We start from the raw sequence: 26219 nt of genomic DNA, 5'->3' as shown, positions 1-26219 counted from the left end.
ATTTAAATTTTAAATTTCAAAGTGTCTATTACTGAAATCGTTAGCTAAGGTATTGTAATGAAAAAACAGAAACTTTTTATAGACATTACATCAATAATTCAAGTACAAAACTTGGCCTGAATTGTTCAATAACCGAGTAGTAATCTGTTTATTTATAATTCCATTTTTAAGATCTAATAACATTTTAAACTTTTTTTCAAGTTACTGCTAAAATTGGAGTATTGATCAATGATCAAATTGAAATAATTTTTTTAGTCAAAAATAGAAGCCATTTTAAATTCATATGGATGGTCACAGCTGTTAAAGAAACAACCCGGTCATAATTCATAAAATAAAATAAAAATTTGAGACTATTCAATTCACCTCTCTTTCTTAAAATATTAACCAATAAAATAGCAGATAATTTACTTTCGTATCCTGGCAACAGCAAACTCAAGCGAATATTCCACTCGTAGCAAAATATAACTGAATATTCCACGAGAGGTCGCAATGAACTTGATTATTTACCCGGTTGCTATGAAAATGAAATTATGTGTAACGCAAATTTGTCATTTGGTTCATTCAATACAATTCGTAGTCAAAAATTGTCAATATTTTTATTCATGGTCATTACGCATGCGAACACCATTCGTGCTACGCACTTATAGTGTTCATAAAGCGATGATCATTCATAAAAATATTGACAATTTTTGACTACTCGTATTATAACTTGACTATTTTCATCAGATAAATAATCTGAATTTCCATAAATTCTCCTTAAAAAGTATACATATAAATAAGTAATTTTCCATAAAAATTTGAAAAGAGTTCAATCAGCTCTAATTAGTCTACCTTATTAAGTCAAATTACTTATTGTAAAATAGACAGAAAATCATGTAAACATTAATACAAATTGAAAAAAAGCATACGTTAAATATACATTTGAAATTTCAAAACTTTTTAAGAAAAAGTATGAAAAGAGGATTTCACAAATAGTGTTCAAATCAACGTTTGGTTTATTTTACCTATCCGTCAACCCTTTCTAGTTCGATTTACATGCATACATACACACAAATCTTTGCTAGTCTATTTATTTTATTCGTTTTTATAAAATTTGTTATTTTTTGGTTTATATTCACGTCTATTGTGTATGTAGACGTATCGCGTTTTACGTCAGTCAAACAAACACAGAAATCAAAAGCTTTTATCGCCTTTCTGTGAAAAGTTTAATATTTACATTCCAGATCAAACTACTCAGTTACTTTTCAGTTACACTCTTCGGAGTGACTATTTACATAATGGCAATAAAGAGTTACAAGAATCTAAAGAATAACAACACTGACAAGGTTGTTAAAATATCGAGGGATGATAAATAATTTTTGGTTATTTATTCATGCTAATTGCATAAGTGTTAATCCTCCTGAAAAAAACATGTTTATTTCCAGTAAAATTATTTCATGTTGATTATGCGAATTTACAATAAAGAACATGCCTGTGTTTATATAAATATGCAAATTTCAAATTACAATAAAAACACAAATTTCATAAAAAGATTAAATTATTTTCTCATTTGTTTTCGCTCCAGGACAATTCCTCATTTCATGTAGAAAGGCGTTTTATTTCCAGAGCAATTTTTATAATGAAAAACATTTTTAGCAAAATTGTTCTCTTTTATGTACATACTCGTAGTACTTGCAAATCGATACGCACACAAAAATAAGGAACGGTAGATATATAAAATAGATGACCACAATATTAGTTTACGTTGGTATGTGCAAAAGAAAGAAGCTTATTGAACTCTGATATGGAAACGTTTTATTTATTCATAATACAAAATTCAAATGCCAGGTAGTCGCTAACAAAGAAAAACAAGGAGCAACAAACAACAGAAAATTCGACCCGCTTAAATTCGTTTTGCCTTTCTTTCAGCATAAAAGATATTTCTTAAATTGGTTGTCTTTGTGGAAGCATATTCCCCTAATATTAGATGCACAGAGAAAGGTCCACCCAATGCCATGCTACTTTTTATTTTCCAATGTCTTATTCTCACAGCCAGGACAAAATTGTACTGGTTTCAATACACCTACACTATAATGAAGAACATCCGCCGATGAAGCGGCAAAAACTTCCCTCAATCATTTTTCAGCATCGTAAAAAATCCTTAATTGTGTGACACCATGTTTTAGATCTCACGCCTTGTTATTAGACATTGAGTCAACAAGTCTCTTGAAAATTTTAAATTGCTTAAGAAGAATCATGTTTTTCCCTAAGATGAGAAAAATATCCCGCTTCCACAGACCGTGCTTTTTGCTACAGAGGGTCAGGAATAACAAAGGAAGCTTCAGTTAAGAGTCCGTGGTCCTGCATACCCTACGATTTTTTCCTACAGCCCTTGCGATCAATGCACGTCTCTTCTAGATTAAGCTTGTACAAAAATAAACAAAAGGATGAGCGAAGTTTTAAGCTTTAACAGAGAGTTGCAAGAAACAGAGAAGTTTGATCCTGTAGCTGAAATTTTTTGTTATTTGCTTCCGAATTAAACGGTGAGAGCGTGTAAGAGAAATATTTTTTCAAACTGGCCACCATTGAAGTTGTTCCTTAATAAAAATTACAAAATGTGGCCGCTTAATACATTAATAATATTGTTTATCGAATCTAACTAGCGCAAAATCCCCGAAGGTGGTAATAAAATTACATTTTATTATTAATAACTGTCACACAAAGCATGATAAGTAATAGAAAAGCAGCCACGAGCTAAATAGATTGCAAACTAACAATTCAGAAGACCATTTTAACTGATTGCGGAAGGATATTGGGAATACGACCTTTATAATTAACTCGCTAAATACGAAACTGATAGGATTATCGGTATATAGAGATGCTAACTTTGCGGAAAACCATACCTCCGCTTATTTTCCTTTGGCAAATAAACTTTTGAAAAAAAAACTCCAGGCCTAGTGTTATAAATGCCAAATTTAAATCATTTGGAATATAAAAGTTTCAACTGCAATTTTGTTTGCAAGAATTTTAATGGCGTAGGTCAAATAACCTTTTCTTAACATTTCTATTTCGTGGCATCCTCAAATCTATTTTTTTTAATCGGATTATACAAAATAAAAATGTAATAGGCAAAAACCTTTATTTACACTTAATGACGACTGTAAAATTTACTCTACTGTTGAATCATTTTTAAAATCTCCAGTATATTTAAAGTCCTAAACCTGTAACTAATTGCGTGTATTAAATTAAAAGTTGAATATTAATTTAATGTTGAATAAATAAGCTGTACCGGTTTAGGTATCAAATTGGATCTCATATGAAAACATTTTATGAGAGCTAAAGGAAACGTATGTTTTGTCAGTTTATACAGACAAAAGATTCGTCATAGATTTAAAAAGTCAACCGGATGGAATCATCTCTTTTTTATCTTGTCGGATTTATTAACACTCTCCCGTGTTAAATCTACTGTGTTCTAAAACGCATTTCGGCCTTTTTATAAATTTCGTCTGGATCTGATGATAATCTATACATTTCTGTTTTTGTAGTGACATCTGGTTGTTATTTGAACTTAATGGGCGGACGTAAAAGCAGCAATGAGATAAACAAGTCACCAAAAACGAAATTAAAACTTGTCCAATTTGTTGCAAACTCACAAACAGACATTTATCAAAACCTTTTTAAGTAATAAAAAGTACGCAGGGAAAACTATAACAGCAGGAATATTTCTGCTTTACAGTCAAGAGGGCAATTTTAGCACAATTTATTGGAAGAATAACGTTCGAACGATTCCAATGCCATTTTCACGTGTTATATGCGTCGTTTTCATCGGTCCGACTACTCCACAAATTCAATTCTTAAGACAGTGGAAAAAAATACTAGTGCAAAAGTGGAGACACTTTTATTAGCTGTGCGTGATATTCGTTGGAAATGTCACCGAATCTTTCCTCTTAAGACATTATCCTAATGTCCCCTCACTTTGAAACAGTATATTTCGTGCCCTTGGAGGGCTTCCTCGAGTCGACATATGTCCAAATAGAGCCTCGGGGAACCATACAGGAAGTTCTGGTTTAAGCAAACTCAAGCTGGGATTCATGTTTTAATAGGCTACGAAGATAGACTTAATGTAGCATGTAGTAAACAATTTGGCCTCAATTAGCATTGGTCCTCTCAAAATATTGACGGTGCAATGTTTTGCTAATTTTATTAATTATGGCATCTGAAGAGACCGAACGGAGCTTTTGGAAATAGCAGCCCATAAATATGCATTAGATTTATTAAAGAAATAAATATATGTATTTGCAGAGTGGAAGATTATGTTAGGCAATTAGATTCGGGAGAGAAATTTAAATAATTAAATCGCCTCAGAAAAAAGCGCGTGCTCGTTTGGTCTTAGCCGGCAAGAATGTAGGATAATGGTTTAAAATTTAATACATGGTAGCGAGCCGTTTGTTCAGGGGCGTACGTGTGACGGCTTAGCAGAGTCCCAAGGGGTAAACCGGAAATTGTGCGAGTTATTATGCGAAGCGGTTTACGCCCCCTCGCAGCGAAGGGTGAAACACGGCTATTGTTATATTGTCAGCACGCCATGACAGCAGATAGAAACGTCGTGAAGTAGAATTTCGCATGTGTATTTTCTCTATCAATCGACGCCTTTATAAAATTTAGATATGAAAAAAATTTTTCGGTTTCCGTTCCGACTTTATATTTTATTCATTCACGCCAGAATGTCATTTCATTTTTACGACGCCGTAAAGATGGCCAATTCGCTTTCTTGTTATCAATCGTTATTTTTGTCTAAACGTGACTTAAATGCGAATTAGAGGGCAAAGGGTGGAATTATGTGAGCGGAAAGAGAATACTAGAGTGTAGAAGTAATCTTTTGGATGTAGACTCTGACGGTTCCAATTTATAGAAAGTCGATGCATCATTCTTTTGCCACTTTATTTATCTTTAGATTTTCTCGTCAACTTCTTTTTAATTTCGTCACCTCGCAAGTTTCCCGCGCGGAATGTGAATCAAATTCTTGTCGACTAGCAAAAAGAAACACCGCAAACTTGCCAAGCCATCCAAAATGTTCTTATCGACCCAACGACAGAATTTAAACTTTAAATAAAATTGTGAACAACGCTTTTATCTATATATTTGTGCAATTACCAATAGCAAAATTGAAGAGATCAAGTTTAATGTTTTCAAACTTTTTGGTATTTTTGTAGCAAACTTACTAAAATCAGTTTTTCAAATAAAATTAAAACCCTTCAGAAGTTGTAAAGTGCTTCAAACACTTTCCCGCCGCTCATTAACATCTACCCGGACCCTATAATTGAATAAAAGTGTCCTAATTAGCACAGACGCTTTTATAATCACCGAAGAAATCTCCTAATTGAAAACATTATCACCTGCACAATCTCAGTAAAATTCTCAACAAATCTATCTAAATTAAACCGAATTCGCTGAAACATGTTTCGTCTAATTTCAAAATGGAGCGAAATTGTCATCAAAAGAGAGTAAAAGAGTTTCCGTCGCATTTCCTCCAAGCTTCATAACAAAGCTTTCAGAAAAAGCAACAAACATTCGGTGACGTTGAAAACATGTGGCTTGGAATAAAAAAACTTAAAGAACGCGGAAAACAACGCTGCCGTTAGTTGTGTAGTGCTCTCAAATCGGTTTGGAAAAGAAGTGAAACGCCTTTAAAGAAGACGTGAAGACAACAAAGAGCATACATGCTGCCTCTATTACATGTTACAGAAACGTTTCAAAATCCTGCTTTTTGATAGATTCATGGCTCATTGTTTGCAGGTATCTACGTTCGTCTGATAATGATGGAAATGTCAGCAGCTAGACTAGGATATCTTCCGAATCGATGTTCCGAGGCTTAACTCGATATTTTCATCTAATCTTTCATAACTTACCTAAATAATTGCTCTGCTTCAAAGCATTTCAGACGAGCGATGCAGAATCTTGAATGCAATTATTTTATCTGAAACAAAGCAGAATGCAATTAATTTTAACAACCGTTAAACCATTAAAAATTAAACCAAAACTTTAAAATGTCATTTGTTACGGGGCCGCATATTATTTCATAGGAAATTGCATTCCCAGATAAAGAATTTGCAAACAAAATTACGAATGTACTTTTATTACGATGTAAACAAATTACTGGTAATGGCCTTTTAAAAATACGCCATTTTCAAAAAAAAAAAAACTTCAGACCAGAAATGGTATTAAAAATTTATTAAACAATGGGCTTGTCAGATACGGAGTCAAATTACAGTACGTTACCCCAATAAGCAAGTGAGCAAGTTCATTTTTAAATTAGTGCTAGTCCGTTTCATATTCTCAGATAATATAAGTAAGTCATTTACTCTCCAAAAGCAAAAACAAAAAAGATTAAACGGAGTGCTTTATCAACTTTTCATTAACCATAGCACAAATAAAAGTATTTATTAATTTACTTGTCAAAGGAAAAAATATTTCCCTGTGTACACAAAATGCCAGTGCCATATGATGTTTTTACAAGTGAACGAGATGTTTGTAGTAAAGGTTACACACCTTCGGAGATGAGTATTTCTTGAAAATCAAGAAGTGGTGTAATTTCATTGATTACAGTAAAAATTAGGGAATTGTACAAGGATTTTCATACTATTTTAGTATATATTTTTTAATATAGGGAACAAGGAAGGCCAGCTAGTATTGCATCTTGATGCCATTTATCACGAGACACCTGAACGTGTGCTAATGCAGTTTTGGTGTTTTTTTTATTTTGGTTAGGTATAAAACTGCACCCATTTTGTATACATCCGTATATGCACAGAACATGACGCTTCAATCTTACATCAAATGGAACTTTTGCAGGAAATTGCCTGAAACTGTTTCAAGCGCAAATATGTCAAACACGAAATTTAGTGTTTGCGCTATAAAATACGTCAGTATTATGAATAAACGTTTTGATGATAACCACAAAATACACACAAAAGAACCTAAGTTACTATTGAAATTTGAAAATCAATATAACACGGCTGATATACAACAAAAGTACCGGGTGATAAAAAGGAGACGCGTGGGGTGGATTCTTAAATTTTTTCCGAGAAATTGCCAGCAATAAAGTATGAATAAAAAGTCTCTGAAAGAAAATAGCAGGAAATCTACTTCGACTATGGTTAGTAAATTTTCAATTTAAATCGAATAAAAATGAAACGGGTTTGTCCCGTTGGGTGTGCTAATGGCATTGCTTGTTCCACCGTTCTTTTATTGATTTCTGTGTTTAATAACAAGTAAACCAGTTTGCAACGTGCTTTTCACACTTTTGGGAGGTGACAGTTCCGTTTTAATTAGTTGTATCCAATCCAATTTGACATGGGAAGTTGGTCTATATCGGGGATTCTAATTACTGGGCGATGAAAGTTGGACGATATTCAACCACTTGATGTCAGTTATTATAAAACTTTCGAAACTGGAAATGTAATAAGTTTAATTTTTTGTTGCTTTAACATATAATGTCTGCAGAAATTGTCTGAAATTACACTCGTTTTGGCTCAATTAACACCACTCGTATCATATAATCAGACAAACAACACGAGTGACGTACAGAATAATTGATTGTATTTAATTCTGTGTACTTTACAAAAATTTGAGTAAAAATTCGTTGTAAAAATGATTTCATCAAATTAGAATCCTCTCGATTTTGCACCAATATATCCATTAAACCGGTCATAGGCGGAAATATTTTATAGATCGTGTACATACATCGAATTAAACGAATTGCGTGGCTGATGAGCTGAAAAATGTAACCGCAAATAGTGATAAGGCTTTGCATGTCTTCTCGTAAGACAGCGGTTTTGCTCTAGCTGCAACTAGCGCCAGCGGTTAAACCGCACGTGTGTCACTGCCTTAAATTAATCGGTGTAACCGACTACAGTGACTAATCATCTAGACACGTCACGTGAAACATTATTGCCTGAAAGTACATCTTTATTATTAATTATTAATAGCAGTGGAGTTAAATAATTTAGTGATAAACGTCGTTCGAATCGTGCATTACGGAATAGAGGTTTGCGTTGAAAATTTAATGAATCAGGAGTAATTAATCATGATTTAGATATTAAATGGACTAAGTTTTTATTGTGCGTGTTGTTTGGTGTGTGCGTTTGATGGATTTTTCGGAAGCAGCGTTTGCGATATTAACCTTTCAACCTCAAAGAAATTTAATATAATCTTCAAGCCTTTGTTTTTGGCATTCGTTTTGTGCAAGACTCTCGTAATACTGCAACAATTCTGCTGGGTAAGCGGCATTTCTCGAGTAACGAATTACTTCCCTGCATAGTTTGAGGCAACATTTTAGAAGTCGTTTTAGAATTTAATTTTGAATTTGAGCGTTTCGTCAAGTGTAAACAGGAAGGATTTCATATCGAGTGTAGCAAATGAACTGTGAAAATTGCATTGATTTCATTCAAGTTGAGAGCTCACGATCACTAGTCATCGTTTTCCAATTTTAATTTCCCCAAATGAATTTACATGCAATTTCATTCAGCTAGGTCATTTCAGCGCTGGAAAATATGCTGATTGACTCGGGAATTTTTCGAAGGAATTAATTCGATTTGATATCTAAGTGTGTTTCTTTGAGGTTGCGAAGGCGAGATCCAAAACGGGAAACGACTCGCGTTATAACTAATTCATTGCCATTTTGTGATTTGTATACGAATTTCAAATTCAAAAGGATTCTATTTCCTGAAATAAATTAAATCGTGGATAGGGCGACAACTTTTGTGCTCGAAATTGCCATGGAACCAAAATTAACAATTTTAATTAACTTTGTGGATTAAATTCCCTAAAAGGCGACATTAATCCTTTATTATTATATTGGCCGATTCGTATTTAATAAGCTGCTTTGACTCGCTTCATTCTCAGAAAAATCCCACGTACCAAAACCATATTAAGTGCTAATTTTCTTGTCTCGTGCGTCACGATACTCGAAACAGCCCTATCATTTTCCCTTTATTAACAATTGATACGTCCAAGATTCTATTAGGCGAAGAAAAAACATTTAATCTGATGAGCTGAGATAATAAAAAGTCAGTCGAAGAGTTCGTGCGCCTATGTATGTACCAACGAACTGTGTACCCTATATATGATAATAGACCAATCTAACATTCAACTTCTATTTCGTACTAAGCTAACAACTATAATTTGGAAAACGTTTCGGAGTCAATAATCCGTAGTTTGTAATTTAAATTTTTAATGATAAATACAAGTTTTATTCTTGTCACATGATAGCTTAATAGCTATGTTAACATCCGTTTTAATCAAGGTTTTAATATCTCGGTTCCACATTAAAAACGCATACAAAAACAATACCGACGATAAACATTACCGCATTATCTGTTATGTGGCACTGGTGTAATGACTGTAAGGCAAAGATATAATTAAACAGGGGTTGTACATAGTAACTTTTATTGTGTCGACCACATTGGATTACCTGCGCAACCAAGTGCTTATTGCTTAAACTCCCTCGTTACAAAAATTCCAACATTGTCAAGAGCGCATTATTGCATACCTATGTTACACCCAACACTTACAAAATTACTTGTGCTAGATTTACCCTCAAAAAGTATTTATATAAATCATTATTGTTTCATAGTACAACCTCTAATAACCCCTAAAAAATCTATCAGAAGAACCACTAACTAGCGTTTATATTTCACTGAAAACAGCAAGAAGAAGAAAATGCTGAAATGCTTAGTAAGACGTAATGTAGGTAAGTCTAAATCAAAACGAACTCTTATAAACGAAGTGCTATAAATGTAAACCTTGAATAGTGGATTACTTTCCTGTTACTCATCCGTCAAATACTCTAATTTTTGAAAACCTTGAATAATGAAGATGAAACATAGAAAGTTTAAAGTGTTGCGATTTTTTTGACCAGGACTCTATTAAATAAAACCAATTTTTTTTACAACAATTAACAAAAGTCATCACTGACAACATTCTCAGTAGCATCATTACAATATTGTACCTACCATTTCCAGTATATCATTTCATTCAACGTAACAATTAAAACAAACGTTTTAATTTAAATTCGCAATAGATATAAAAAGTACAGTAAACACAAATTTAATATTAATAATAATTCTGAGGAATTGTTTTTAGTGTAATAAATCAGACATTATTGTCAATTGCTCAAGTGGGACACCATTATTAAAACGACTGTAAAAATACGTGAGATCCTGAGCGACAAAATAAAGTTAAAGGGTCATGAAAATTTCAAATAAAAAATTATTAACCTGAATTATCTGAAAATGAGATAAAAATGAAAAAAACATTTGTAGTTGAAGTAGAGCCAATTATTTGCAACAAAGAAAAGTCCTCAGAAAAAGTATCAGTTGCGAAAACGAGAGTAATAATTAATTATATTTAACAGTTCAGAAAATATTCACTGTGATTCTGCGCTTTCCTAAAAAAAATAACAAAAAAATAACCCTTTTAGACTAAGCAAGTTTGGGTTGTATTTAAGTACAATTAATTTAATCTTATTAGAGACAATAAACGCTGACTGACAAGAATCAGGGTTTATGACGCAGTCAGCAAACTGCTGAATAAAAACTAATACAACTTTTTAGAGCCAGCACGAAAAAGTTTGATTGTTGAAATTATTAAGGCACAATGTGGGATTTTCTTGTGGCATAAAACATTTTATTACTTTCATTTTCCTTGTGAAAAAATAACAATGTAAAATCTCCAACATGACTTTTTCCAGACAAAAACAAGTCGAGCTTCTGCACATTTACTTGCAGATCTGTGGGTTTTGTGCTTCCTTGTAAAATCACCGCCTAAGACCTTATACATCCATTTATTAGGAGAAATAAGACCGCCTGACAATCCAACAGGATTTTTCAAGACACATTAAAGTACAATAGTCGATCGAAAATATATCCCGCCTGTTACGCATTCACGGGAAGTTTCGGTCAAGCCTCTCTCTTCGTTTCCCGACATTTCAATCGGAATAGGGCTCAAGCTCATATATTCAGGTTAGGTTAGCTGCCCCGCTGATTTACTAGCTACAAACCAGAGGTCTTCACTATATTTTCCAATGAACGGATTACGGATTGTATCGGACGTGAACGGTCCATAATTTATCGTGTTTGTTCACTGAATCATTAGATGGGTGACAATTATCCGACAGGCACACACCATTTTTGCACTAGTTTTAACAGACGACGAAAAATTGCAAACCAGCTACATAAACACAAAAGCCCTTGATGCCTTTAAATTCTTATACATTTTTCAGAAGTGAGGAAATGAAATATTTTAAACCGCCATTAATATTTCAATTATAATCTGCAGAAGACTGTTCCATTAGCTTCTTTTATTAACTGTCACGAATAATAAAAGCGATAAAAACGTTCCATTTTTCGTAGCTAATAATTATTAAATGAGATTCAGTATAGACAATACATCCAAGAATAAACTTCAAAATACTATTTGCCTGTTTGAAACCCAAAGTTTCACTGTTGAAAGTATTCTCTTATTGTGAAAGCACCACCGATGTTTCTCGTAAATTTACTTTAGCTTGAACAACAAAACTAGACTCAGTAATTTAAATCAAACTGCAAGTTTAAAACTTTTTTACTCAAATTAATTGATATAATAAGCACGGTTTTTTAATAGAAATGATCAAAACGTTGAGTAATAATTATTACGAATTAATTTCGAACTCTGTTTCGAATTAATTTTGAATTCCGTTTCCGTTGAATAACGTTATGTGAAACTAGACAAGACTAGATGTGTTCACACATTCACAAGTTTAAATAAGATCACAGGAAAATGAGAAACAGTGTTATGCAACGCTAATTACCAACCAACTTTGAAACTTTAAGATCTTGTATTTTCACTACAACGGCACCTTTGCATTATCTGCTAGGAATTTGTTAAAATGACTACTGATTGTAAAGAAGCTGCTCAACAAAAAGGAACTCTACAATTCGCACGAAGCCACCCCAGAAATTTTTGTGAGAGATTCTTTTCCGTTCCTCATTGAAAAAAACATCACAAAAACAAAGTTTGTGGATGAAGAAAGAATGTTTAATGTTCCTCTTACTTTTTTTCCAACGAAGTTTCTTTCATTATAATAAAAGAGGTACAACTTTGTTTTTTTTTAGAATTAGTTGTTCAAAAGAACTTAAAGTCAATAAGTATAGCATGATTAGACTTACTTAATTAGGATTATTAGGTTTATAAATGACGCGATTTGAACGCAACGATGTGTACACAAAATTAAAGATCATATCATGATGGCTGATTTAATATGCACCAGATCTAAGCATATCTGCAGAAAAGTAGTAATTACAAAGTGTTATCTATAAAATTATTGAAGCATAAAATCCAGTTGCCGTGATCAAAAGAATTCAGAAATAAATAAAAAATTTCGACCTAATCTCCTAATTATGTTTCAACCTTTTTGTAAGAATTATTCAGAAAACCAACAATACAGCTCGAAACACAGTTTGTTATATAAAAATGAGTTAATGAATTTTTGTACTTTCTTTCATCGTTCGAAGACGTAATCGACCACATCGAATTGTTGTGATTAATTGGGGTCACTATGGTCGATGCAGAAACAAATTAGATTAATTTTCCCTGTGCAAGTAATGGCTGGGATAATTTTAAGCTGCAGTACCAAATGACGGTACATAGATAGCAATTCAGCTGCTGGATGTAATAACAGTTATTAAGTAAATTTCAACTGTCCCGAAAATTCCTTAAAATCACAGGTGCGGAATAGAGATTTCGGATCATTAACATGTTTAGATTTCGTTCGCGAGAGAAAATTGTCTTTCGAGAAAGGATTTGCAATTGCATCAAAATACAGCGTTACTTTTTCGAATGAAAATTACATTTAATTGCTTTTTTTTTCAATTTAGTTGGAATTGGTTGTATTTTATCTATTATTTTATCTAGGTATACCTACAGCACAAAGATAAAGCAAAGCAATTAGGATGTATAAATCAACTTTATTAAATGATGTTTTCATTTGCTTGTTTTGGTTAAAACCTTATGGTCAAGCTAGTCTGTTAAAAAATCGCGAATGAATGAACCATACATTTACAAACGTGTTGAAGCCCTAAAAGTAGATTATTTCAAAAGCGGATTATGTCCATTTGTAGTGTATTTAATTTAAAAGCGCTCTTTGCCATCAAGAAAACATGAAAAGCTTAAATGTATGATACTAGTGGTTCTGCTTTATAATCACATTAATAGTGAGTTTAAAGCAAATATTATAGATTCAAAATATGAAAAGGTTTAAAACGTGTTGAAGCTTCTTGTTATTCAGAGCTTTAGATAAAATAAAAGACTAGCGTTCTTTCTGTAACAGTCAAATAACATACGAGAGAATAACATCCACAAACAGAGTTTCATGCAAATGGACAGATAATATGACTGCTAATTGACAGTAACGTCCATTAGGATATTACAGGACACGGTGTGCTAATTGAAAGCCGATTTCATCGAGTCCTTTGACAGGAGCAACTTTACTCTTCAAATGAAGCAGACAAGTTGAAACTGTTCGACCTGTTTCTATTAGAGATTTTTTACCACAAATAAATGCTTTTATGTCCTTTGGAACAAATTGTGCTTTGGTAATTTGATTCAATCTAATAAAGCTGCATATGAAAACATACCAGATCTACATCAAAGTTGGGCATATACAAAAGATTTGGCTCGGAATAATTTCCCTTAAAACTGGATTTATATTTTAACATAATTTAAAATTTTCATTACCTCACGACTCCGTATATCAAGTTTTTACCGTATAGGATTTAAGTGGCTTTATGGAAATCTTTTTCCCTATATTTAATAATAATAAGACGTCAAAAGTTTGAAGCTGAAACTTCGTGAATCAGATCCTGATTAATATAAACGCTGTATCCTGAAAGCTTCAAAGTAAACAGCCGCATTATAATAAAGTTCAATCGCATTTTTTCTCCTCAGCGTCTACAATCTTGTTGACTCAAAAGTTTGTTTGGACAATCTAGCAGCTTAGCTACTACCGCAGGTGGCAAATTTTTCACATTAAATTTCTTTCTTTATTACGCATTAAGACTGAAAATAACTTAATTATCTCATGGAAAATTGCATTTCGCTGCAGCACACATTCGCCGAAACAGATGATCATCCCGTTCTGTTTGAAGATCTTTGAGTTTCAAGTTTGCATATTAACTAAGCGTCGAAACGTGAAAATTACCTAACGATTTTATGAATAATGCAAGGCGAAGTGTTCCAATTATGCATTCATACAATGATGCTAATATTTAGATATCTTTCCTAGATTCAATGTTTGTGAGACTCGCTAATAATGAATGTCGACAATGTCTTGTATTTCATACTGGTATGCACTTATTCCTTTGTCTACGGTAGCGCAAACATCACCGGAATATATTTAATGTCGTGCAATATGATACATCGTCAACACTGCATTTTAAAAATCTGAGATACGTATTATAGAACAGAATCTAGCAACAAGAATAAAAAGAATCTCAATTCTATTCCGGGATACATACCTTCCACATGATGACGGAGAATAGCCTGAAACAATAAAAAATTGTGTTAATCGAATACAAAACACATAGACAGTTTTATAAATGGACGTTTCAGAGACAGAATAATTATGCTTCGCGTCACAGCGGGTTAAGAATAAAAGAAAAGCGCGCCGAATGTTAATATTTATTTATCCTTTGCCTGTTTTAATTATTCAGCTGCAGAACGCCGAACAAGCCCCGAATACTAAAACTATAAAACGAACTGTCGACAGTTTTAATTACAAATTTTATTTGTTTTAAAGAAGGCGTAAATTTTGAGGAAAAGACAAGAATTATTGAATAGTTTTTGATTTCAGTTTGTTACCCGTCGAACCATACATGATTTTTCTTACAGACCTCAACTCACCAAACACTACAAAGACGGAATACGAGTAGCAAAAATTCATGTAACTTTTCCAAAGCTAAAGTTAATTTATTGATATCGGTACACTATTAGCATTACACTTTCATCAACCTTTTTTGTATTATTTATTTTAAGGACAAAGTTAAAATATATCAGCATACCTACATTACTTACCAATATCTAATAAATAAGTAATAAATTGATGAAGTAATTAGTGTCACAATTTTACTTTTAGCCATAATACATTACGGTAAAAAACATAAACACGCAAATTATTAATATTCATTATTGAAACAAGAATTGTCGTTGTTACGGCAAGAATTTTCTTTACAAACATAGTCATTGCATATTTGTAATTTTTCAGCATCTGACAGGCATGAATATGTAATTAAGATAAAATCAATTCTGTCCCTCCTCCAAGAAAATTGGAGCGTGGTCGTAAATGGATTCCAAGATTTGCGTAATTTTGATTAAAAAACAAATGTTCAAAGTGATGTTTTTTATGCCGGTACGTAAACAAGTATTATCGACCTGAAAAATAGCTGGCATTTCGTTTGAAGTTGCTCCTTTTTCGAGCTTAAATATTTAAATACTCCACGTACACAAGACTTATAATTTCACCTCAGTACACACGAGAAAAACCAGGAAAATCAAATAAAATTTCCACTCGGAATATTATACACGTCAGGTAACATTTTTGAAAATTTAAAGTATAACGAGGGTGTGAATAAAAATAATAAAAAATGATTTACGTGCCGATCTCTCCCCTTTATGAAATTAATTCAATTTATATTCCTGAAATAATAGGCACTATTTTGTACAATCGACCGCTTATACAATAATGCGTCCAAATCGACTGATTTATCGAACATTTGCCAATTTTCGAACTAAATCCGAAATTTATGACTGTGAACAAGCTGTTATACGCGACCTGTCACTTATACTATTACGTGCCCTATCAATGTACTTAATAAAAAGTAAATGAGTTATTATTAACGACCAGGATGCAACCTAAAACCCCACAAATCCTACATAAGCCACCGACGTTTTACGACAAATCGACTCAAATCGCATTTTTACCGGACCAATTCGCATTTGTATCCCATCACAATAGGGCAATTTTTACGTCACGGTCCTGCGACAACTCCGAGCAGATTCCGAAGATTCCTCTTAAATGTTGCAAAGAGACATTTTTTTTATTCCACAGAGGCTGGATTACAACGACCCAACGTTCCTGTTGAGTAATTTATCAAATATTTATCACACATTGTTGTTTTTTAGTCTCGCTTCCACAACATGAGTCAATTTTTAAGCGTAAAAGTGCTTTAATAATGATTATTGTCACAATAATTAGCACATAATAAAACAACTGCACAAACAATTCACACATAGAAAATCAATTTCATCGCTTCCTTTCTTTCCAACGAAGCGAGACCAGAAGTAAGCGAGACACCCTCATTTCTACGTTAGCTAAATTAGAGTAATGATTGTGACACGAACATAATCACAGTAGTAGCCCCGCATCCATTCCACGATGGTGTCAGAGCTGCTGTTTACCGTTTATTGCCAACTACAAAAGCAATCCTAAATCCCTGCATTAATGATCATCTATTCCAGCGGTTCAAGTCTTACAACATTGCCCCTGAACCCATATTTCTAATCTCCACAATTATCATGAAAGCACTGACCTAAATAATTACTTGTATTGGTAAAACTTTCGACCAATTAATTTTACAGAAAATCGCTGAAAAGTCTAATTTACCGCTTTCAATCCTGAAAACGTAAAATAAAGCCACAAAGACGACGACGGACGTAAGTGGTAAGGCGGCTATTAACCCGTTCGTAGGCCAAATGGAACAAATGCAATATTTATTTCAGCTATTTGTTCCAGCTTTACTACCCTCAACGGATGCATTATGAACTAGTGTCGAATATGAGAGTGAAACACAAGACCAAGGCTTCCGCTGGCCCCTGGAAGTACACCGAGAGCAGCCGATAAAAGAGTGATTAGTTTTGGGACATAAATCCGAGTTTAAATTAGATTTGGTAACATCAAAGGCATATGAACAGATTAACTGGCAACGGTAACGTGTGTGCACGAATAAAATCTTTATGATTATGTTAGGGTCAGAATTACGGTTTTAAGTATGCGAAGCTAACTTTGTAACTCATATTCTTGTTAAGGTGGAACTTTCTCGAGTTAATTTGTTATTACGGAGCAATAGAGCTAGTTTTATTAATTGATGAAAATTATGTCCATAATAAAAATGGTCATAAGTAATTCATGTGCACAGGAAGACATAAAATTAATCCGCTTCAAATAGTCACTAATTGAATTAATTTAGGCTTCGTTTAAAATAAATGGTCAATAAGTATGTATACCTAAATGAAAATCGCTGATTTACAACTTTCTTCCAATAATGTTGGCGGGAAATCTAGAAAATCCGCCTAGTCAAAGTTTGTAAAAATTGGCTAAATTATTTATTAACAACAAAATAACATCATAAAAAACAGCCACACGCTTTATTATGCTACTGTAGCAGAGATCGCACTGAATAAAATAAATAAATAAAATAAATCAGTCTCTGAATTTCAACTACAGAGTGGACAAAAAGATTAATAAATATTCGTTCCTATTCGAAGCACTTATGACAACAAAAGTTTTCTGCTAATTTATGTTTAACAGTTCAATTTATCTGACACTACCTAGTACCTAGGGACTTTAGGAATCTTTGAAATGTTTATTCTCTTTTCATTTTCTAGCTAAGACGATGACACTGAAAATCATGAATAAGTCTGTAGTAAGTTTGATCCTTTATGTCAAAAACACACTAAAAAGCTTTTCTAAACCCTACCCCAAATTGATACAATTTTATTTTATTTATTTGCAAAATACACAGAAGTTTTTCACAAAGGCCCTTCTTAAATGTATTTCTTAGATTTACTAAAGTTAGTGAATTTCATGTTCTTTCTTCACAAAATCCAAGCTAATGTCATAAATTCTGATTTTTGAAACTATAGTCGATAATTATGTAAGCTGATCAATGCCCTGCGCTTAGGTGGTCACCAATCACTAAAGACAAGCTATAATCAAAGAAAAAAGTAAATTATACTGTTACATTTTTGGAAATGGCACGTTGAAATTAAAGTTTAAATCCATATTCTATCTTTTTTATTCAATTCAAAGTAAGTACTTTACATTATAAGGAATAAAAAATGTGATCGGAATTTTGTTTTGTTTTTGAGTTATGCGATTTTTTTGCCAAAATTGCAATTTATGTAAAAAACAAATGTTTTAATTAAATATAAAGTAGATAGTTGTAATCCTTAGATCATAACCTTCATGAGAAAAGTAGTTTAATAGTGGGTTCCCATTTAATAAAAATTAAAAATTTTGTAGAACTCAAAAAACAAAACAAAAATTTGAAAAATTTTATTCTCGATAAAACATCACATCTTTATGGTACCTTATCATTTTGAATTAATTTTTCCAAAAAATAAATAGTTTAAGCAAAAAACGTTTGGTTCTATACTTTTTGTTGAACGATTGGTTTGCGAGTTGTTGCCAATTCAAAAAGGGAGGAGCGTTCATCTTCTTACACTCTATGAACTAAAATATCACACAATTTGTAAAGATTTATATAACAACCTTTAATTTTTCTATTCCACATAAATAGTTGCATACAATCACTCGTATAAACAATTTCCAAAAAAGGACTAAATTTTTCCAGTGACAATATTTAATTGAACGGATACTTAAGTTGAGAAACTTTAATAATTAGGCTTTATTATTGATTAAAATACAAATGAATGAAGTGCTATTAGAAAAAAAAAATCATTTCATAATTCATAATTTGAAAGGTAACTCATGAATAATTTTAAAACATTGTTAGTTTAACTTCTACATCGATGGCTTATTTGCTTTCATTCATTAGAAAAGACAAATAAATCGGTTTTGTCCTTGTACAAGCCATTTTTATATCTGTATATAGTGAACCAAATCAGTTAGTTGTCTTTTAGAATACGTCGACCTTAGTTTCATACTTTCATTTTGTCCAGCCTAACAATAAACAATTTTTACGTTAGTGGCAATAACGTTCAATGAAAATGATACCTGGGAGTCTTAAAGATACAGATTAATGAAAACAAGTTGCAACAAATAGTGTAGGATAAATTGGCATTGGAAATTAAATATGTAAATTAAAAAGGACGACATAAATCCTATTGGAATGTTGGGCTGTGATAATCAAACAAACGAAAGCAACTTGAAATGCCAAAAAAATACGATGAATATGTAATTGAAACTAACCATAATGAAGAATGAATAAGGCGATGTAAACGGCTTCGAAATTCAATGAATATTCGTCTCGTACAGAGGGTCTGAGACACCTTCGTTATTAGCTAGCAGCTTGTTTATACTGCAGCAACATTGAAGCAAAAGTGCAAAAAACTTGATAAAAATTCCATCGAAAATTCCATCTTCCTGATTGTTCCGCATTTATTAAATACCCTCGAATAGCAATAAATTTTCCGCTAGAAAAAAGCCTCGGCTTCTGACAATCACCGGCCTTTGTGTTTGTTCTCTTCTAGCACATTAATCCATCATTAAGACACAACAGGCTACGTATACAAACACAATAAATTCTTCATATACTAATTACTTGTGGTCATTAGATACGAATTCTATTGAATTACTACACAGAACAGTATTATTATCCTTCCTTGATCGATTTCACGAAACCTCAACTTCACTTCTGTTTTCATGATTGTAATTCAACTTCAAAAGTTAAAAAGCCAATCCAGAAATTACCGTTGTTTTTCAGCTTTTTACAATAGTGCAACGAGCGAATCATTGCATTTCAAACAATATATCGCCACTTGAAACTGAATGGGACTTTCGTTTGTAACGTATTTGTTTTTTGGATAAACATTCTAGTTTCAGTTGTATTGTTTTTGAGAGGAGAGATTATTGTCCTGTCACGTTATTCTCTACACCACAATGAGTTGACAAATTTGAAATGGAAGCTCTAAAACTCATTAATCCAAATCACAAATATGTTTCAATTTACAAAAAGCAAAGAAAAAGATCGAATCTATTTAATATAAGAAATTCACGAATCAGTTAAAAAGTGAGCTTTTAAAAAGCTCTTTAATGTACTTTTTAAATATTTATACAGGAAGCGTGACAATTACGCAAAACTTTGATATTTTAAAACCCCTCCTGACTCTTCTTAATGCGTCCTCCAAGAAATACCAATTTGTTTCAATTACTCTAAAAAGCCGACTGTTGTAGTAAATGTGTGTATAAAATCCACAACCTCGCGTATTATGTGGCCAGACTTGCGCTCATAAATTATGACTCATTTTTAATAGAAAGTGCAACACGAAAAAAACTTAAATGGGCTTTTTCAGTATAACGAAAGTGCATAATAACATAATGTTGTAAACACGAGTTACAAGAGAAAGATCGGTAAATCCATTTCGCAAAAAATCCGAAATGTAGGTACTCGTATGTACCTACCTATACTTACGCATTTGTTTTTATGGACTTTCATTAGAGCAGCAGTAGACTTGTTTCAAATTTCAATTTCATGAATTCCAATTAAAAAAAAAACAGTATGTACGTTACTTTAAAACAAAGAGCTCTTTATTGCACCATTTGGTACTACCTACCTACTTGCAAAACGTGGCCACAACAGTTATTATCTTTGTTTCTTTCAACCAGTTTAAATGGCTTGATAACCTGTACAAAGTCATGTCTCGTTCTAATAACGGTATTTATCTCAATTTTTTCAGCAGTTTTATCCAGGAGTTGAACGGTAAAACGTTACTTAGCAAGTGGTCATATTTAATATATCAGTGTCCGAAAGGTGTGTTGAGCTGTGAAGAATAATAATTTGGAGTCATGCAACCCTAATTTTTTGGTTTAAATTTTTAACTAGACGTTGTTAAAACAAAATCAGTCTAATTGTTTCCAGTCAAGTTGCAAAAAATTCTTTTAGTACAGTAAAAGAAATAAAATAAAAATTTTACGATTCTGCGACCTGAAATATTGGATATTATTCTAATTTTGAAAATCTTTCAAGATTATGGAATACATAAATTACTTCAAAGTACCAACAAAACCCACTTTATCGTTGCAATAAATACGAGCAATATGATCCATTAAACGCGATGAAAATACTGACAAAACTAATTATTACTTAATCAAAAATTTTATGAAGTCCCAAAGCTTTACCGATTTTTTATTACATTCTACTTTCGGATAATTGAAGAAATAAAATACGAGTAAAATAACAAAGTCTTGTTCAAATTTCCGGTTTTCATTTCTTTTAATGGTTTTCATCAATACCAACCGAATAAATACGACGTGTAAAATCATATCTTATTTTTAAAATGAATAAGTTTGATATTTTCTATCAAATATGTATAATACAAGTTTGGATTTGTCACGAAAACAGAATAAGCTGACATCGACCGGAAAAGTTTACTCCGAGTGGCCTGGCGCAAAGATTTGAAGCTATCGATCTGAGCTAAATTTTTTCGGTCGGTAATAATTTTTATAGGGTGTGTGCAATTGGCCCATTGACAGGCCTGCAATTACAAAGTGAAATATCTCGGGATTTCCGGTTTATAAGTACAAATTAAGCACAATTCGTTGTGAGTTATGACCTGAAGGTGTTGGTTATTAGTCATCGGAAGGGCAAAACCTGCATTTGATATACATACATTCAACTTTGAGTCCCTCAAGACGACAAAAGGGTCCGATGAAATGAAACACTCAATTACGTAAATGGTCTGCACTTTGATAACTGCAAACGTCAAGTTCCGATTTGAGCAGCTTCAAAAAAGATTTTTTAACAATGCGAAGAACTTTAAATTATTTATTCTGTTTGTACTTCCGTTATACACATTATCTATATTTCAGAAGCAATTTTAAATTAAGACACTTCATTTTTGCATAATATTCTTTCTTTTTGCGATCAAATCTCAGCTTCTTTGTTAGCAGCTACAAGAGGAAACTCAAGTTCGCGTTCTGCTCCTGGAATAAAAGCTTTACAATCGTGCCTTCGGCACATAAACATTTGTCTTTTAAATCGTTCTTATCAGTGTTAAAAAGACGTTGTTTGTTGCATCATGAATGCAACAAAACGGCCTTCCTGTTTGTTTATTGGCGTGAAAGTTAGAAACAAGGATACGTCATACGCCATATTAAACATCTCCGAGTAATAATACGAGAGATAAAACCTACAAGTGAGAAGGAATTAGGTGGTAATTCCTGTAACATAATCAGAACAGCCTTTACGCTACCATGAAATGTAAATTAACCACGAATTAACTAACTATAGAAGTACATCAGGTAACGCCGAAATTATCAAATAACGCCAGCAAACGAGAGGCATTACCGTATAAAATTTCGCATATTATATTCAACGAAACTTTGTATCAATGGTAAGAGAAGAACAATTAACTTTGAAAGTACCCCTAGGCATCGATTTAAGCGCCCTCTGTACTCTACAACTCTGCAAAGCAGCAATAAGAGCAGAATTCCAACCCGTTCAGCTCGGTACGCGCAACAAACTAAAAATCAACAACGAAAAAATATCTTGAAATCGATATTTTACGAATTTGAAACGAGATAAGCAACTAAAGGAAAAATTATTCAACTCCAAAGCAATTTACTCTAATTAGGCTTATCAAGATTCGCGAATAATGGTGCCGTGAGAATTAATAAGCCATTTACCAAGAAAATGGTCAATTCCGAAAATTAATTGTAGTAATATGAAGTAAATATTGGCAAAAGCGCAGTTACAAAAACGGAATCTTGTGCGCAAGATCACTGCTTTGTTTATTTCTTTGTTTGACGATTACAGAAGTTGTTATTAAAATATGTTGTAATGAATTATTATATTAAACTAAAATCACAAGCTGAACTTTACTGTTATATAAATTATAAAAAAAATCAAATTACATTTATAAAAACTCCAGACTTTTTACACTAACTACACCTAACTCATTTATTGAAAAAAAAAGTGGTAGAAAACACCATAGCGATTTCAACTGGGTACTCTCAACTCTTATTTAAGTTGAGCCTGGACTTTATATGTCAATAACGATATAATTACAAATAGTAGCACACGTCGCAAACACGTATAACATTTATAACATTTTCAAAACTCCAACAAAGCTTTCCGGGCTTTATTGTCCTGTGCATACTTACGTTCAACCGAGCAAATAACCGCAAATTAATCAATTGTCTTTATGCAACAGGCGCAACTGAACTGTATAGCTGGTCACATATTCAGATTTCAGCAAGGGGCTGTAGTTTACATTCAAATTTCAGGCGGACCGTCAATCACGGGGGTTTGAAGGTCGCATTAGCGCCGAATCGAAAACCGTCAAACGTACAAGTTCGTTATAAAACAGTGGTCCGCTATAAACACGTTACTTCTGAAACATCAGCCGGGTTTTATTCGATTATCGGCGACCAGTGCCGCCTCCTGGCGTTCCTGCAAAGCCCTCTGTGAAATCCACTTGCAACGAAATTTCCTCGACAAATCTTGATTTTACGCGACTAAACACTAAATTATTTCCTGATAATATGTTAGTATGATAAGTAAATCACGGATTTTCTCTTGGTTAATCATTTGCTGGATATTTGAATACCATACAGGGAAAGTTATAAATCAGGACCTGGGTTAAAACTTAAATTAAATATATTATAAACACACCAACTAAAAAATTTATCGGCCTTTGGACTTGAATCTTAATAAGGCAATTAATGGACTGAAAAATTTACGTTTCATGCATGCATCTAAAAAGGACTAATGACTTTCGAAATTCCGACCCGGTACACCAATTAAACCAAAATTCTTGACTCGCGCTAGATTAATATCGACACTTCTTAAGAGTTACGAACAAACATGATAAAACGACCATTTTTCATTCTATTTGTCTAAGCGTTATCAGCAATAATTTAGTCCCGTTTTTCAACCAATGTAGGTAAAATGAAAGCCAGACGATCTCCGTAATTAATTAAGATAGTGTATATTCAATCTAAAAGTTATAAGAAATAAAACTCATAAGAAAACACAATAAATAATGTAACAAAATATTTTGTCTTTACAATTTGCAAAAAGCTTAAGTTTTAACTTTTGTTTTTAATAATACGTGAGTAAGAAAGAGATAAGTATTTTTAATACATAATACAAGCTTAAAAATAATATGTAAATAAAACAGCTTGTTATACATCCAAACTGTTCAAAACGCGTCAGATTCGTATCTAAATTACCGTCTAGTAGGTACATACAAGTACCAACATAATTTGATAAGTAATTTTAATTTGAACGTTGTTTGATATTTATATGGAATTACAAGGGTTATAATACTCTAAAATAGGTAATAGGTAAATATCTTTAACTATTTGTAAAAAACACCTATATTGTTAAAATAGAATACTAAAGACATTTCCTGAATCAATTTGCTGCTGAAACTTTAATTACTAATGCAACAGATTAGATTTAAAATGATGTTAATTATAAGATGTATATCCACTACAAAAATAAAGTAGGTATCTCTTTAAATGCCAGAAATTACAATATACTTCAGTACAGCTAAGAAAATTCTACCGCTTACAGTTACTTATTCTGAACAGAAATTTCTATTACTGTTACAAAATTGAATAAATATTCATTCCCAAATGATTTGTTGCAGATACCATAACAAATTCTTATTGCAACATTTTGATTTCACAAGTCTTTATAACGTCAATATTTTAATTCTTAAAAATAGAAATGAAACACTAATATTTGTATTCTAATAAAATTATTGCGCTCAAAAAATAATAAGTTGTTTAGACACTAAATTCTTTCCTAATTTTAATGGCTTCTGAAATTGTAAATCAATATGTCCCGTAAATCGGGATTACTTTGACATAGTTTGAGAGGTTTTGTTAATGTAACTTTTTTATTTGTTGCAATATTTTCTTAAAAATATTAGCATCAGCACAATTGATCCTTCAACAAACAAACTTAAAATTTTGCCTCAAAGTCATAGTTTTTCCAAAAAAATAGACAATTTGGTGTCAAAAAAACTCCGACTTCGGGACTATTTTGACAGTCCCTTTAATTACGTTGAAAATTAATGTTATGTTAACCTGGGAGGTAATTTGACACCTTAGAACTAAAAATATGTAATATATGAAATAAACTTCATTAAACACTGAACATAAAATATATATTTTCTTTAAAAAAAAGTCATTTTTTGGTATGTTATGGCTTTTACATGGCATAAAAATAAAATAGACATAATTTCGGTAGGTACCTATACTGAAAATGAAACAAAATTAGTAGCTCCATAACGTGTCAATGTCAAAGTAACCCCATTTTATGGTACTTTACTTTTTATGACTTTGGAATTTATAAAACGCAAAATTATAGATAGAACAATAAATTATTTATGATTTCTTTAATTGTAGTTTCTTCATTTGAATGAAAACACGATTCACTTCATAATTCATAAATGTTAGCACAGTTTTGAAAAACCTATGTAAGTGCAATAAAAATTCTCTCGATAATAATTTAATCAATATTATGGTCAGGTCATTCAGCATGTGGGTAGAAAAATTTTAAATATTTCAGTGTTCTCAAAGAGGAAAATATGTACGTATCTCCACATCCTTGTATCCTTCATCAGATAAAAAAAATAATTCATTCAATACCAAGAAACCAACTAATTTTGCTTGTGTTTTGCTTTATCGTTTTCTGAAATATATATTATTTAAATCAACCAATGATTGATTTCAGCATTTTATTCATAGTTTTATGTGGTGAAGAAAATTATAAACATTTCCACATAGGCTTTGAACCCGAATAAAAAAAATCTCGCCAAATAAAGTCTCATGGAACACGTTTTAGAGCCATTTGTCACTGTCTATGTTAAATTTTGAAGTACTTTGAAAAGTTGAGTCCGTAAACTAGTAAAACAATGACGATTCTCAGAAACATTAACTGTGACTAATTTTTAAACATGTTGAGCTCGTTTCGTTCATAATTACATTACTCTCGACAAAGTTTTGTCTTTTATCAAATTTTCCTTAACGGACTTTAAACATTACGCAAAACTGGAACGAACACTTTGTTGCGGTGACCCTACGTGAATTGGGTTAATCTGTGGAAAAATGGTTATTGTAGTCCGTCAAATTGTTTATTACGTTCCGTTAGTTCAACGAGCTTTTGTCTTGTATTTTTCATTACACGAGTTAATAATTCCAAGTAGGTGAGTCTTGTACGTGATCGTATTTTGAA

The 26219-nt window shown here is 32.3% G+C and overlaps 1 protein-coding gene across 5 annotated transcripts in view; it reads right to left on the bottom strand.

The window, feature by feature from the left end:
* The window catches only part of LOC123014292 (irregular chiasm C-roughest protein-like), a 224724-nt gene that overhangs the window by 19133 nt on the left and 179372 nt on the right, over positions 1-26219 (bottom strand). For all 5 annotated transcript variants that reach the window (XM_044413333.1, XM_044413332.1, XM_044413331.1 and 2 more), the window contains 2 exons: positions 14532-14556; positions 5889-5956 (listed from right to left, as the gene is read on the bottom strand). The gene's annotated coding sequence lies outside the window, so the exon portion shown is untranslated. The remainder of the gene's footprint in view (positions 1-5888; positions 5957-14531; positions 14557-26219) is intronic.

Source organism: Tribolium madens, unplaced genomic scaffold (genome assembly GCF_015345945.1).
Source record: "Tribolium madens isolate multiple individuals breed KSU strain unplaced genomic scaffold, Tmad_KSU_1.1 Scaffold_97;HRSCAF=244;Tcas5.2_LG3a, whole genome shotgun sequence".
NCBI lineage: Eukaryota > Metazoa > Arthropoda > Insecta > Coleoptera > Tenebrionidae > Tribolium > Tribolium madens.
This window is presented reverse-complemented; position numbering and strand designations above follow the sequence as displayed.